Raw genomic sequence first — 14,875 nt, 5'->3', positions numbered from 1 at the left:
AAGTTAATCTTGTATGGATATTTTATATTGAATCTTTACCATTTAATACCTCATTATGGTATAATTTTAAACTCATTTTGAGTCTAGTTCGTTTCATAATTAATATTAACTTTTTAATAACATTATTACACGGATAATATCATAGTACCGAATAATATTAAGTCAAATAATAATATGAACCACAATAAATATTACATTATCAGTAAATATTACAACACCAATTGGTTTAATAATATTATTATATTAATAATATTTTGCTGATTCAAATCAATAAACATGAATCTGTCTATTTAATCATTCGGCAATATTATTAGGGTCTATTAGTAGTCATTTTTATTAATTCAGAGTTAATAAAACTAGTAAGTATTTATTTTCATAAACATCAGAGTCATTTTATTTAGTTTTAAATTCTAATTTAAGACGCTATATCCCAAGGTTTAAAATCTAGGGCACTACATCCCTCCCCCCTTAACAGAATTTCATCCTCGAAATTCATAAATTATTACGCATAAAGTTTACACTAGAAGAAGCTTTAGATTTCTAAATCTAAATTGAGCGACTCAGATTTTAAATGTAACACCTAGTTGCTAAATATGGTTTATTTTATCCGTTGTTACATAGAAACGTTCTAAAGAGAGAAAGGATGTCATCTCGTCGTATAATCTTAACTTATAAGGTCATTTGACTTTATACCATTCACATCATTTCCATTTTTCTGCTTCAATGTAAATGTTTGCTCTTATTATAGACCGCGTCTACTTTGTTCGTCTGTGATAGCAGTACTTGATCAGTTCATTATATTCAAATACCTAAAGTAATTTACTGAAATTTCATCTTATCTTATTGAATTCCACCTCCCAATCATAGGGAAGAATCTTATTCAATGTCTAACACCTCTATTAAAAGATCATCCTTAGTTAATCCTTAGGTTTTGGTAAGGGTCAGAGATTCATTCCATTAGAAAATCCTTCAAACATCAATTCGGGGTTTATCATTTCTATTCCACAAGTAAGAAATAATCTTTAATTCTTCAGACCTCGTAAACGTAAATCATATCATTTACAATAATTCACACTAACCAAAAAAAAAAAAAAAAAAAATTCTTAATCAAAATATTGTTTACCTCAATCATCCTCAAATGCGGCTTAGTGAGAGACTGAAATGATTCTCTTCTTATTCTAGAGACTAGTTTAATCTTATGGAGTCCTCCAATGATAACATCCCAATAGTCAATCGGGTTGACATACATCCCAAAATTTACCTCAAACTCAGATCTGCATTATATCATAGGCATTTTGGTCTAAACAGTCATGACTATCCTCAAAATTCATGATATAGGTCTCTAAGCACAATCCTAGAATTACTAGTTCTTAAAATACCATTTGAAGTAAAGTCAAACCTAGGAGCTTATCCTTGACTAGCTTTTTCTCTAAGCTCTTTTAATTCTGGGTCATTTTCTTGGGCTACCTTGATCCCATCTGTCAGCATTGGTTGAATAATCAGCGTTGATACTTATATCTCTATCTGTTGGCCTTGTGTCCAATTGAATCATTCCAAATTGCTGAGTAAGCTTATCCAGAGTTGGTACGGAGTTTGACACTTTACTTTGTGATTTTCTACTTAAAGCATATGCAACAACATTTGCTTTACCCGTATGATAAAGGATATAACAATCATAGTCTTTTAATAATTTTAACCATCTTCGTTGCCTCATATTTAGATATTTCTTAGTGAAGATATATTTGAGACTCTTGTGATTAGTATATATCTCACACTTTGAACCATAAAGATAATGTCTCCAAATTTTTAAGGCAAAAACTACTACTGTTAATTCCAAATCATGCGTAGGGTAATTTCTCTCATGATTCTTTAATTGTCTTGAGGCATAAGCTATTACTTTACCTTGCTGCATGAACATGCATCCCAATCCCTTCTGAGAAGCGTCACTATACACCACAAATCCTTCTTTATCTGAGGGAAGAGTAAGAACTGGTGTAGACACCAATCTTCTCTTAAGTTCTTGAAAGCTTGCTTCACACTTGTCACTCCAAACATAATGAGTGTTCTTCTTTGTCAATTCAGTCAAAAGTCTTGAGAGTACGGAAAATTCTTCAACAAATCTCTGATAATAGCCAGCAAGTTCTAAGAAACTGCGAATCTCCTGGTCATTTGTTGGCCGCTCCCATTTGACTACAGCTTCAATCTTACTTGGATCTACCTCAATCCCATCTCCTGAGATCACGTGTCCCAAAAATTAGACTTTCTTCAACCAAAACTCACATTTCTTGAGTTTGGCAAACAATTTCTTTTCTCTCAGAATTTCCAGTACCTTTTGTAAATGTTTAGTATGTTCTTGATGATTAGTTGAATAAACTAATATATCATCAATAAATACTACTACAAACCAATCAAGATACTTATGGAATACCTTATTCATCAAATCCATGAACACAGAGGGTGCATTGGTCAGTCCAAAAGGCATAACCAAAAATTCATAATGACCATAACGTGTTCGGATAGCTGTTTTCTGCACATCATCCTCCCGTACTTTAAGTTGATGATACCTAAACCGAAGATCAATCTTTGAGAAAACTGAAGCTTCCTTTAATTGATTAAAGAAATCATCAATTCTGGTAAAGGGTATTTATTCTTGATGGTCACCCGATTTAATTCTTGATAATCTATGCACATCCACATAGATCCATCCTTCTTCTTCACAAACAAAACTGGTGCTCCCCACGGTGACACACTTGGATAGATAAAATCCCTGTCTAACATCTCTTGAAGCTGTTCCTTTAAGTCTTTTTGAAAATCGAAATTGACTTCTAAAAATAAAGTGTGTGCAACAAGTGTCAACAAAAATCAAGCACAGCTGAAAATAAAAGACACACAGTTTTTGTTGACGAAGTGGAAACTCAATCAAGAGAGAAACCACTCTGGGCAGCCAAACCTAGGAATTCCACTATTCAGAAGACGAAGCTAGATACAAGATAGTAACACTCACATGTACCGATGCAGTGGTCGTACCTTGCTCTCTGACGTGTAACCCAATACGAACGCTTCCCAACCAGGTCTCCTACCTGAAGGGGTCTTCAATGGAATTCCTTACCTTAGAGCCGACCTCTAAGATAGACTTCAGTTGTAGCGCAGCACACTTGAAACGGCTTAAGAGGGATCTTGAACTTCTCTGAGCTCTTGTGGAATTCAATACCGAATTCTTGCAGTTCTCAATGCCTAGGGGCCTCTATTTATAGGTTGAGGTGCAGAATGGGCGACTGTTGTAATATGTACGGATGCCGTCCAGACGGTGAACTTGGGCCGTCCGGACGGACAACTGTACGACAGGATTTTCCGAAAATTTTGCTAAAAATCTTTCCTGTTTAAGAGACGCGTCCGGATGGTGAGACACTGACGTCCGGACAGTCGCACGTCCGCTGCAAGTAATTTCCATATAAGGCTTAGCGTGTCCGGACCATGGGGGATGAACGTCCGGACGGCAATTTTTCAACATGCAATTTCCATATCTGCTATGCATGCGTCCAGACCAAGAGAGGCAGACGTCCGGACGGTTGAAGTCGAATCGGCAATTTCCTTAACTAATGAACACGCATCTGGACCAAGGCTGACTGATGTCCGGACGGTGATATTTGAATTGCGATTCTTGCCTTAAGGAGACGCGCGTCAAGACGGGATACCACATCGTCCGGAAGGTTGATCGATCTTCCCTTTATTGGAACTTAGAAAGAATCTAAGACTATTCGAGTACTAATAGGCGTCCGGACAAGATGCTGCGATGTCTGGACGGATGCAAGCTGGAACAGAAGCTTCTCGATACAGTGTAGGGTCCAGACGGAAAAGATATGTCGTCCAGACGGATGATGTTGGTCTGTCTGGCGTCCGGTCGGGATGAACACGTCGTCCGGATGGGATGACACGTCGTCCGGACGGCTGACATGGAATCTGAAATCTTCTATCTTTTTCGCAGTGCAGAGTCTTCTGAAAATGCTCTGACAAGTGAAATCCCTGTTTACAGCATCTTTACACATAAGTGATTTTGTCCAAACACAGAATGAGGCCAAAATACTAACAAACTCCCCATTTGGCCATTCTGGGACAAAAATCACTTGACCGGTTTGGAAATACAATCCCGGTCCAAAAATTAAAAATTACTCTCCCTTTTTGTCACAAAGGGACAAAGGGTAAAACAGAGTAATAAAAACCAATTGTCATAAAAATTACTCCCCCTAACGGTCTCAGAAAGACCCGGGTAAACAGAGTAATATTAGTTTAAGTTTTTAACAAAATAACAGAAACTAACAAAATGTCTCAAAATACAAAAAAAAAAAAAATAATAATAAAAAAATGGGTAATTACCTTTTCTCCCCATAAACTACCAAAAAATGCGCGATGCCCCCATGAACTACCAACTCGACAAAAATAGAGCATTCAACTACCAAAAACAACCATTTTCCCCCCTTCCGTCAGTCAAAGGGGTTAAAACAAACGGTCAACAGGTCACGTGACCGTCACACGCCGTTTTACACTCATTTTCTTCCTCTTTTTCCCCCATGAACTACCACCATCTTCTTCTTTCCCCCCCATGAACTACCACTATCTTCCAACATGCCCCCATGTAAAACGGCACATGACCCGTTGACTGTTTCTTTTAACCCCTGTAACTGACGGAAGGGAGAAAAATGGTTGTCTTTGGTAGTTGAATGCTCTATTTTGGTCGAGTTGGTAGTTCATGGGGGCATCGCGTATTTTTTGGTAGTTCATGGGGGGAAAATGTAATTACCCAAAAAAAAAAACAATAAAACAGAGGGAAATCAAACATCCTCTGGCATGTGTACAGTCTGAGCTGCAGCATCCCCATCATCACTGATGTCCGGATGATGGACTCGAAGGCACTCCTAAAGGTCCAAATGGGTCTGCTCCACCCGCTTGTTGATGGACCGCACTTCGAGCTGCAAGGAGGAGATGAACTGCTGCATGGTGGACATTCCTCCCTGAATGGTAGCTAAGGCCTCCATGATTTGAGAATAATTAGCCTCTGGCTCAGATGGCAGGACGGTATGAGAGGATGAAGCCACATCTGGAAAAGCAACATGCATAGCAGCAGGCATGTCATCATCAGAATCCTCTCGTCGCAGCTGCGCATTCGACTTCATCAGTGTCTGTTTGCTGAGGGGCAGCTGGATCTTCATCCTAGGCTCTCCATTCACATTGATACCCGACTGAAGGATGATCTGAGTGATTAGACAGCCGAAGGGGAGACCGGTATTGCTCTCATCACGAGTCTCGAGCATGACTCCCAGAATATGCTTGCAAAGACAGAAAGGCAAGCGAAGATGAACAACATAAACAAATTGTGCCCTCTTCAGTATCAGATCACTGCGCCTGGCAACTGGCCAGAGATTGTGCTGAACAATTTTGGCCAACATACGATGAGCCAGAACTAGTGCACCAATCCTGATATTAGTTGGACGCCCCTCACCTTGTGGAACGGCATGGAAGAACTCTCGGAGATTGTCCATAGATGGAGGAAGCACCACCTCATTGTAAGGACTGGCAGGCAGATCAAGGACTGGTACTCCGAGGAACCGACTGATGGTCTGGGGATCTATAGTGATGATGTGTCCGTCAACAATGGACTGCAGTACCACCCCATGCTCATCATCCTGAGCCACCTCAAGGTTGGCATAGAAGAGCCTGACTAGCCTGGTGAGGACGATGCAGGCACAAGTGTAGAGGTAGCCCCAGTGATAGGTCTGGATAGTCTCATAAATGCTATCCAATGGAGGCACCATGATGTCAGCACGGACCATGTTCCGCTCAGCGAGGACATTACGGTCCATGATCTTGGCTTGGAAGGCACTCTGCTCTTCCTCTGTCCTCTAGCGGACCCGGCGCTGAGAGCTTATGGCAGACATGATTCTGCAAAAGAACCAACAAGAATTTTTGCCAAAAATAATCCACAAAAAAATATTCTTGTTAGTGTAACAAAAATTTGGCAGAATAACAGCAGTAAAAAGGACTTTTGTAAAAATAAAAACAGAATTTATCACAATTTTAGTCCTAAAAATATCATCACAAAAAAAATCCTAATATGCATCACATAAATTCAATCTCAGTCCAAAATTAACTCTCTAATAGTTTGAAATAAATGAACTGAAAAAGAAAGAGACTAAGAAAAAATACCTAGAATGGAATGAGAATGCACAAGAAGACACGTGGAGAAAACTCCAAAGACTCAAGAAATTACTCACAAAGGTGTTGCCCTGTCATCCAGACGGTTGCACTTTAGCTGCACGCAATTTTCATATCAAGGCTTGGCGCGTCTGGACCATGACATCTATCGTTCGGACGCTGAATCTAATGCATGCAATTTCCATATATGAAGCTCTCACGTCCGGATCATGAAGACCGTCGTCCAGACGACTGAAATTTGAATGCGCGACTTGCCTTATGAATGAGCGTGTCTAGACGAGAATCCACATCATTCGGACGGTTGCAGTTGTCTTCCCATATCTATGTTTTGGAAAGAAATCCCATAGCTAATCGAACACTGAGTGGCGTCCGGACATGCTGCTGAAATGTCTGGACGGATGCAAGCTGAAGCAATTTGAAGCTCTCGACACAGAGGAAGGTCCGGACGGAAAGTTCTAGTCGTCCGGACAGATGATGCTTGGACGGTTTGGCGTCCGGACGAAAAAACACGTCGTCCAGACTGCTATAAGAGATCCAATTTCACTGATTTGTAGACTGTGCAAAATCTTCTAGAAGAACTCTGAATAGCTGAATCCTTGTTAAAATGCATCATTACATAGAAGTGATTTTGTCCAACAGAATGTAGCCAGCACAAAAACTAACACGTCGGTGCCATCCGACATGGTGCTTTGTGAATTGGTTGAGTTTTTGGCACTAAATCAATAGTGAACTCGATTTCCATCGATTTCCTGATTAGGTGGTAGTCCTGAATACTCTTCTGTAAAGACATCAGGATAATCACATACTACTGGAATATTCTCCAACTTCAATTCACTTTCTGACTTAGTTGTCACATAAGCCAAATATATGCAATCACCTTTTCTAACACTTCTTCTAACTTGGACTGCTGAGAGAAGTGGCGGTGTGGCTCGTACCCGTGATCCACAATACTTGAACTCCTCAGCACCAGATAGTCGAAAAGAAATTTCTTTCTTTCGACAATCAATATTTGCATGGTGCTTTGACTGCGAATCCATCCCTAATACAACATCATAGCCTAGCATTTTAAACACTACCAGATTCGCTGATAGAGTTCTCCCTTCAATGATGATAGGACAATTTTCTACCAAATTTTGATTTTCTACCACAATTTTCTACACCTGATAGAGTCTCCAACAAGTGTAGCTACCATTATACTCTGCCTTAAGGGTTCAATATTCATATCATAGAGTTTTGCATATCTAGTAGAGACAAATGAATGTGTCGCACCTGAATCAAATAGTGTGCATGCAAGGCTACCATATGAAGGAATGGTACCTATTACTACATCAGCATCTTCTGCCTCATTATCAGCTTTGCCTGGGGTGAGTGCATACACCCTAGCCTGTATAGTCTTCGGTTGATTGCCACCTCCTTGCGGCCTAGGCCCTCATGTGCTTGCCATTGGACAATCTTTAACAAAATGATCTACCCGTCCACATCGAAAGCATGTCCCCGTTCCTGATCTGCATTCTCCTACATGCATCTTCCCACATTTTGAACATGAGGGTCTTTGTCCTCCTTGGTTTGCTAGGACATTCCTTCCTACCCTCTATCTTGAGCTACTACCAATTGCAGGCCTTTTTGCAAAACGTGTGACTTAGGGCATGAATCATTTCTTTTGTTCTCTGGTAGCAACATAGTCTTGGTGTATCCTTCCCGCAATGGCAGCAACATTTACCAGCCTGGTAAATTCTTTAATCTCTAAGCAGGCGACTCTATCCCTAATTCGGGGGTGAAGACCTTTTTGAAAGCTCTCAATTTTTGTCTCTTCATCAAGAACTAGGTTTAGAGCGAATCTCACCAACTCCATAAACTTGGCAACATACTATTCTATAGTTAAGTTGCCTTGAACCAGATTTTGAAATTCTCTAGCTCGAAGTTGTTGTTGAGCTCTAGGAAAGAATTGATCATTAAATTCTTTCTTAAAGCGAGTCCAGGTAATCTCAGCTCTTCCCATCTCTAATTCCAGCAATTCTCTTCTTGACTCGCACCATCTTGAGGCCGCATCAGTAAGCTTGTAACCAACATAGAGAACTCTTTGTTCATTGGTGCAGCCAATTAATTACTTCAAACAACCTCTGGATGTTAGTAATCCATGATTCCGCTGCTAAATACCCTTGATTACAATCAAAGGCTGGGTAGTGGTGTGCACAAAAATCTTTAAAGGAACAACCTATCTGCTCCTCTTGGATTATTGGGAGCGGAACTCGAGCCATAGCTTTAGCCAAGTACCGGGCAACTTCTGTTGCGTCCGGGATACTCTCTTTCACATGGAGGTGGTGGTGGTGGAGGTAGAGGCACATCATTACCCCTATTTGGTTTTGGTTCCAACTCAGAAGAGTTGTTACCTCGCAGTTGAAATATTGGGAACATTTAGTCTATATCAATAAATTATTATTTTTTAATCAACTTAATAACACAAAGCATTTTGTACAAAAGTTGGCATCTACGCCATTTATTTATTTATACAGGAAACAGTACATACAGTTTATTTTACATAGTTTTGAGGTAATGCACTAACTTTCTTAGTGCATCTATTCTTATTCTAAGGGATTCTAACCATCTACTTCTTCTTTCTAAAAGGAAACTTACCCTTAGGATTCCAATCTAGATCATCAGTATCAGGTTCTTCTTCAGATTCAGGTCCCTCTTCAGACTCAGTTTTCTTTTTCTTAGAATCCCATGTTGGATTATTTGAGCCAACTTCTTCCTCATAAGAGTGTCTACTATCTTCGTGTTGGTCTTCCTTTTCCTGAGGGCGACTCATTAATTCTCTAATTTGATCACCTGTTAAACCAAAAGGTTGTTCATAATCAGGAAATTTAGGAATTTTCTTTAAAGTTGGTCCACCTCCAACTGGCCAAGTTCGCCTAGCAAGTTTCCTCTCTTTATAGATTGATTCCATAGACTTTCTGGTACTTTTTTCACTTGTAGCCGTTGTCTGCAATTTAATTGTACTAGTTAAGCAACAATAAACATACTTATCTAGTTTTAAAGAGGGATTGGCTTAAGATATTCTTATTCCCTATTTATAAACATGGACAACATTAAGACTAAGCTTCAAAATTTATATATAACCTATAGCTTTGGTATAGATTCCAACTTAAAACTAGATCATAAATACCTCAACTCCAATAAGATCCATTTCCTAAGGTCCTTAATGTAAAGACCAAGAAAAATAAATAGGGAATTTAGTGTTAATAAATTATATTTATTTAATAGGATGAGACTAATAATAATTTCTAAGGAGATAAATTTATATAATTGGAGTAAAAATGAGTTTCAGTAAATAAATAATTAATTACATTAGTAAAAATGTAGTTAAAATAAATATGGGGTCAAATATTAATTATTAAAAGATAGAGTTTTAATATAGTGGGGGTCCTAGTGTAATTTATGAAAGTTTGTGCAGTTAAATAAAAAGGTAATCTCACTTTGCCACATGTCACAACCCGGTTGGTTGGGGTGGATTTCATTATCCCCTCCCAACCACTCACAAGGTGTCACATGTCACCTTATCACATTTCTTTTCTCTTTCTCTTTCTCTTTCCTCTTTCTTTCTTTTCTTTTCCTCTTTTTCTCCCCCCCCCCGCCCCCTTTTCGCGGACAGTAGCCCTCTCCCCCTTTTCTTTTCTTCCTCTTTTCTCTCCTTCTTCCCCTCTCTTCTTCACGCACGATCTCTCTCTCTTCCCTCTCTTCCGTTTTCTTCTCTTCACCTAGCACACACACGACGCCGAGAGTGATTCCACAAGAGAAATACTGTGATCTTGAGAGGTCGTCTGTGAGGAGAGACCCGACCATTGAAGAAGATAATGGTGATTTTTGGTCAAGTACATCAAGGAAGGTAAAATACCTAGCATTCCTTCATATTTTCGTTTACCCGTTGATTATTAAGCATGGAAACCATGTTAATGTTTAGGAATTGATTTTAGGTTTTCATTTGAATGTTGATTATTGAGGATAACCGAATGGGTATTGTTGTGGTGAAATGGGTTTCGGTTTTGAGAGATTATAGGTGATTTTTGGGTTGTTGGTGAGGGCATTTTGTCCATAGAGGCTAGAATGATATGGTTTGAAGCTTTTCTTTATAGTTTCATTATACCCATTGGATTTGAAGCTTGAAATTAAATTGTTTATAGGAATTTTAATTGGGTTCGAAATTGGTGTTATACTTTGGGGTTTTCATGAATTGCTAGCCGAATGGGTATTTTATTTGCTAGAATGTATTTAGTTTTTGGATGATGTAGTTTTAATTAAGTTGGCTTGTTATGGATTGTTGGGTGTTTATTACTATTTGATGATGCTTTCTTGAGCTTTGTTGATGAAGTTTGAGTTTTGATGGGTTGTGTTTTGAGGTTGGATTTGTGAATGGATTAATCCAAATGAATGGCTAGATTTGGTTGTTAAGGCATACCGAATGAGGGTTAGATTTGGGGCTTTTGCTATGTTGGATTGATATTGAATTTGGGTCATTGTAGGATTGGTCTCCATAGAGCTTATTGCTGCCCAATGTTGACTTTTGGGCATGTGTATGAGTTGTGACTTAGGTTGGATTCCCTACTTGTATGGATATGTTGATTATGCATTAGTAATGGGTTTTGATGAAATTCAAATATAGTTTTGGGATTGTAAATTGATGATTATGTTAGCTTATAATTAGCGCTTTATTGTACGTTGTTGATGTTGGATTGCAAATTGATTTTGAGGAGTGTTTTTGGTTAAACCCAGATCTAATTTGGATTGGTAGTTTAATGAGGGATGGTTAATGATTATTTGTTAGAAATTTGGTAGATAGTTGTGGTTTGTGATTGTTGGAATTTTGGTGGTTTGATGCGAAGGAAAAATCTTGGCACAATTGATGTTGTATTTTAGGGCTTAACTTGACGATTAATAGTTTTCGAGTTTTGGGGATTGTATGGGCTAATTTTGATGAGTGTTTTAATGGATTCAAATCTGGATTTTTGGATTGGTAATTTGATGATGTTAATTTAGGATTAACTGTTAAAGAATAAGGTTAATGCTTGTGATGGATTTTAGAGAAGGCATGAGGAAGAATTAGTGTATAAAGAGTGTATTAAGACAACATGATAAGTGAGTAAGAGAATGAGTAAACAAAGTAAATGGTGGTTAATGATGATAGTGTTATGATATTTTGGGTAAAAGATATGAGGTTATTCCCACTTGAGTGAGAGATTGGTCTTGATATGTAAATAAGGATTTTGGCTATGTATTGGATAAAGTTGAATCGATTAAAGTTAGATTCCTTAACATGTTTCATTGGAGTTAAAGAGAAGGAAGGGTCAACTAGTTTTTTTTTTTAGTCTGCACCTTGATACTAAATGAGGAATAAGATAAAGAATAAAGTACTTAAGAATAGTACCGAACTAAGCTTAAGCTTGAGGAGCATTGTATATGTATAAATACACATACATGTATATTGGTTAAATATACTTATTACCTAATTTAGATAAACAAGAAGCTATAAAAGCATTAGCAATGATAATGTGACCCAATTATAATAAGTAGTCAAATAAACATAGATAACAATTTAGACATCGTGATGGATATAATTAACATCGAAGTAGAATTCATAAGAGTTGGTAAATTATTATGTTAAATAAGGTTAAGATCCTATAACCTAAACTGCTTTGATGGTTTGTAAATAAAATGATTAACAATAATAATGGAATGTAATAATAATGAGTAGACAAATAAAATAGTAATCATGTCTTAAAGATATTAAGCGGGTTACACGACGTGTGGGCACGCGAGTAGTTTTAGGGTCATAGAATGGGTCCCATCGCATAGTCTAACGTTATAATGTTTGCAGGATAGTGTCCAGATTGGAGACTTCAATTGATTCTCCAATGTAGAGTCCAAGTGACTAGAATCCGAGGGGATGTTCAAGTCAGGAGTCTAATGCAGCCAGGTGATATTTTACTCACTGAGGAACTGTTATTTTTATATATTATAGAATTGCAAAATATATATGTTGTTTTATAAATCCGAACCAACTGTATGTTGAATATATCTGTTTTGCTTGATTTGAGTACTTTAGAGTATGTTCAAATATATCAATGATGTTATGAAATGATGTATGGATGAAATGAGTTGAAATGATTTAAAGTGTTTGAATGTGAGCTGCGGTTGAGATTTAAATTATGCAAAGTAGAATGATAAAATTACATGTTGATTGGTTTATCGTATTTGAAAAAAGTATGATTTGCAAAGAATAGGAGTATAGAGTTTGAATTGTAAAACATAAAGCATGAGCATAAGAATGAAAGGGAGGGTAAACTTCAAAAGAATGAAAGAAAGGGTAAGCCTCATAAGAATGGAAGGGAAGGAAAGTCTCACAAGGAATGAAAGGACAATCATGAGCATGCATATCATTGTTTAAATTGTGTAATGTTTTCATGATATAGAATATTGTAGTTTTTATGTTAGACATACTTGTATGCCTAAGAGTTTTACTGGCAAAGAACTTATGTATACTTTTATCGTCTAGTTGCATGATTTAAGAACATTGAGCTTTGAGGTGCAAGGGTATTGTCAATGTTCGGTATGAGTAACATAGTGTTCTAGGAGTAGGTAGATGAATTGTCGTGGCACATCAGTAAGAAGTGCTTGGATATCAGAGTTTTACTCTAGTAACCGCATGGACAACTATGTGCCTTGACATGAAGTTGTAATGCCTTAGGATTCGGTGTTAACCATATTCGTAAAATGATAGTAAACTCGTACTAAAGAGCAAGATGACATGTTTTAAGCTTGGTGTACTTGGTTGTGACGCTATTGATTGTGATATTAGTGTGACTTGGGAGTAGGTAGATGGATTGTCGTGGTACATCAGTAAGAAATGCTTGGATATCAGAGTTTTATTCTAGTAACAACATGGACAACTATATGTCATAGACATGAAGTTGTAATGCCCTGAGGCACGGTGATATCACAGTTAGTAATGTTAGATCTTTGTGCATTCAAGCTACCAACATAAAAGTATTATTGTAGGTGGGTGTATACATAGTTGCTTCCAAGCCATTGGACTTTCTACGTATGGGTCCAACTACATAGTATGCTTTCAATGTTTTCTGATAGCCGGTGTTCGCTATATCAGCTATGGGGATTTTCAAACAAAAGTTTATAAATTGGTAGCTGTTATAGAGTACGCGAGAATAAAAAAGAAAAGTTGGTTCATTGCGAAAACTCAGTTAATTTAATATCGTTGAGGTCTCAGTATTATGTACTGAGGCGTTGAACTCATCATTTCACCTATACAGATGTGGCAAACCCCCACAACCGTATAGATGATGTCCCTTTGACTGCAGGTACTCCGGTCGTAGTTGATGTCGTCGTAGAAGTGTACTTGGGATATTATGACTGAAGCTTGCCGCGACGGTTGTAATTGTCGGACCACTAGTGTCCATTGTTTTATAGGTTTGGATTTATGGCTCGTGTCGCCTGTGACACTTGTATTGTTGAGCCATTTCTGTTATGTATTTATATTGAGGAAAGACTTAAATAAATAGATGTTAAATGGCTCTTGTTGTTATGAATTTGTGATAGATATTTAAGATGTGATTTCCGTTATTAGGTTTATGTTTTCCGCTGCATAGTTAAATAGATGTAACCTTGATTATCAGGTACATATTATGGGGTGTGTACCATATGTTGGCTTTGCAACACATCGTCGTGCCACTGTGAGGATCCATTTGTATTTTAAGAGATTAATGATTAAGCAAATGATTCGTATAAAAAAAAAAAAATTGGGTCGTCACACTTAAAGTCAACTACTCTGATACCAAACTGTAGCGCCCCAGCTTTTTAAACAAGCCGTAAGTGTAATTATCTAAAATTACGTGTAACACTACAACATAAAATAGCAGTAGACCTTTTTTTTTTTTAAAGATCAGAGTTTTTCCTCAAAAGTATAATTGTACCAAAGCATCTAAGAACTTCACATATTATATATATCAACAACTAAGAACTTAGTTTACCAAAACTGCCACATGCAGCAGGCCACACCCTTTACAAGGTTATTAACAACACACTGTATATCAGGAGTTGCCATAAGTGGCATACTAAAATACACATATCTAAAACTACAAGTATTTCCACTATTGACATTTAGTACACTAGTCTTTCCAAAAACTAAGGCCTCCAGTCAGCCTCTTTCGTTATAGATCGGACATTCGAACATCTCCGCTTCTTCTTCTTCCTCCTCCTCAACCACATCTATAAAAATTTATAGGTATAAGAGTGAGTCCATGGCTCAAGAAGTTCAAGCAAAATGAGCATTTATAACTTGAACTCTCAGTTGTTTATAAAATATCCCATCACTAGTGTTTACTAGACAACCACGTATGCAGGGTTTTCGCAAAATTGTTTTCAATAAAAGTATGGTTAAATAGTAAACCATGTGATAGACAGTTTGATACATAATCATAAAACATAAATATCTTTCTTTGCATTTTCTTACTATAGAATTAACTCCACATTTTATAATATGAAGCAGTAAAACAGTTCATAGCATGATAAGTAAAATATCAGTTAAAATAATCATACTTTAAGCGCACAAGTGAATTTATACTCCCACTTATCATCAAGAGTTTGCTAAGTGCTA

The 14,875-nt window shown here is 37.5% G+C and overlaps 1 long non-coding RNA gene across 1 annotated transcript; it reads left to right on the top strand.

Moving 5' to 3' along the window:
* Positions 1 to 9,916: 9,916 nt before the first annotated feature.
* LOC133854074 (uncharacterized) lies at positions 9,917 to 13,696 on the top strand. The gene is made up of 3 exons (XR_009896767.1): positions 9,917 to 10,096; positions 12,083 to 12,181; positions 13,533 to 13,696. It is a non-coding gene; the product is annotated as an uncharacterized LOC133854074 (long non-coding RNA).
* Positions 13,697 to 14,875: the final 1,179 nt, after the last annotated feature.

Source organism: Alnus glutinosa, chromosome 13 (assembly GCF_958979055.1).
Source record: "Alnus glutinosa chromosome 13, dhAlnGlut1.1, whole genome shotgun sequence".
NCBI classification, from domain to species: domain Eukaryota; kingdom Viridiplantae; phylum Streptophyta; class Magnoliopsida; order Fagales; family Betulaceae; genus Alnus; species Alnus glutinosa.
This window is presented reverse-complemented; position numbering and strand designations above follow the sequence as displayed.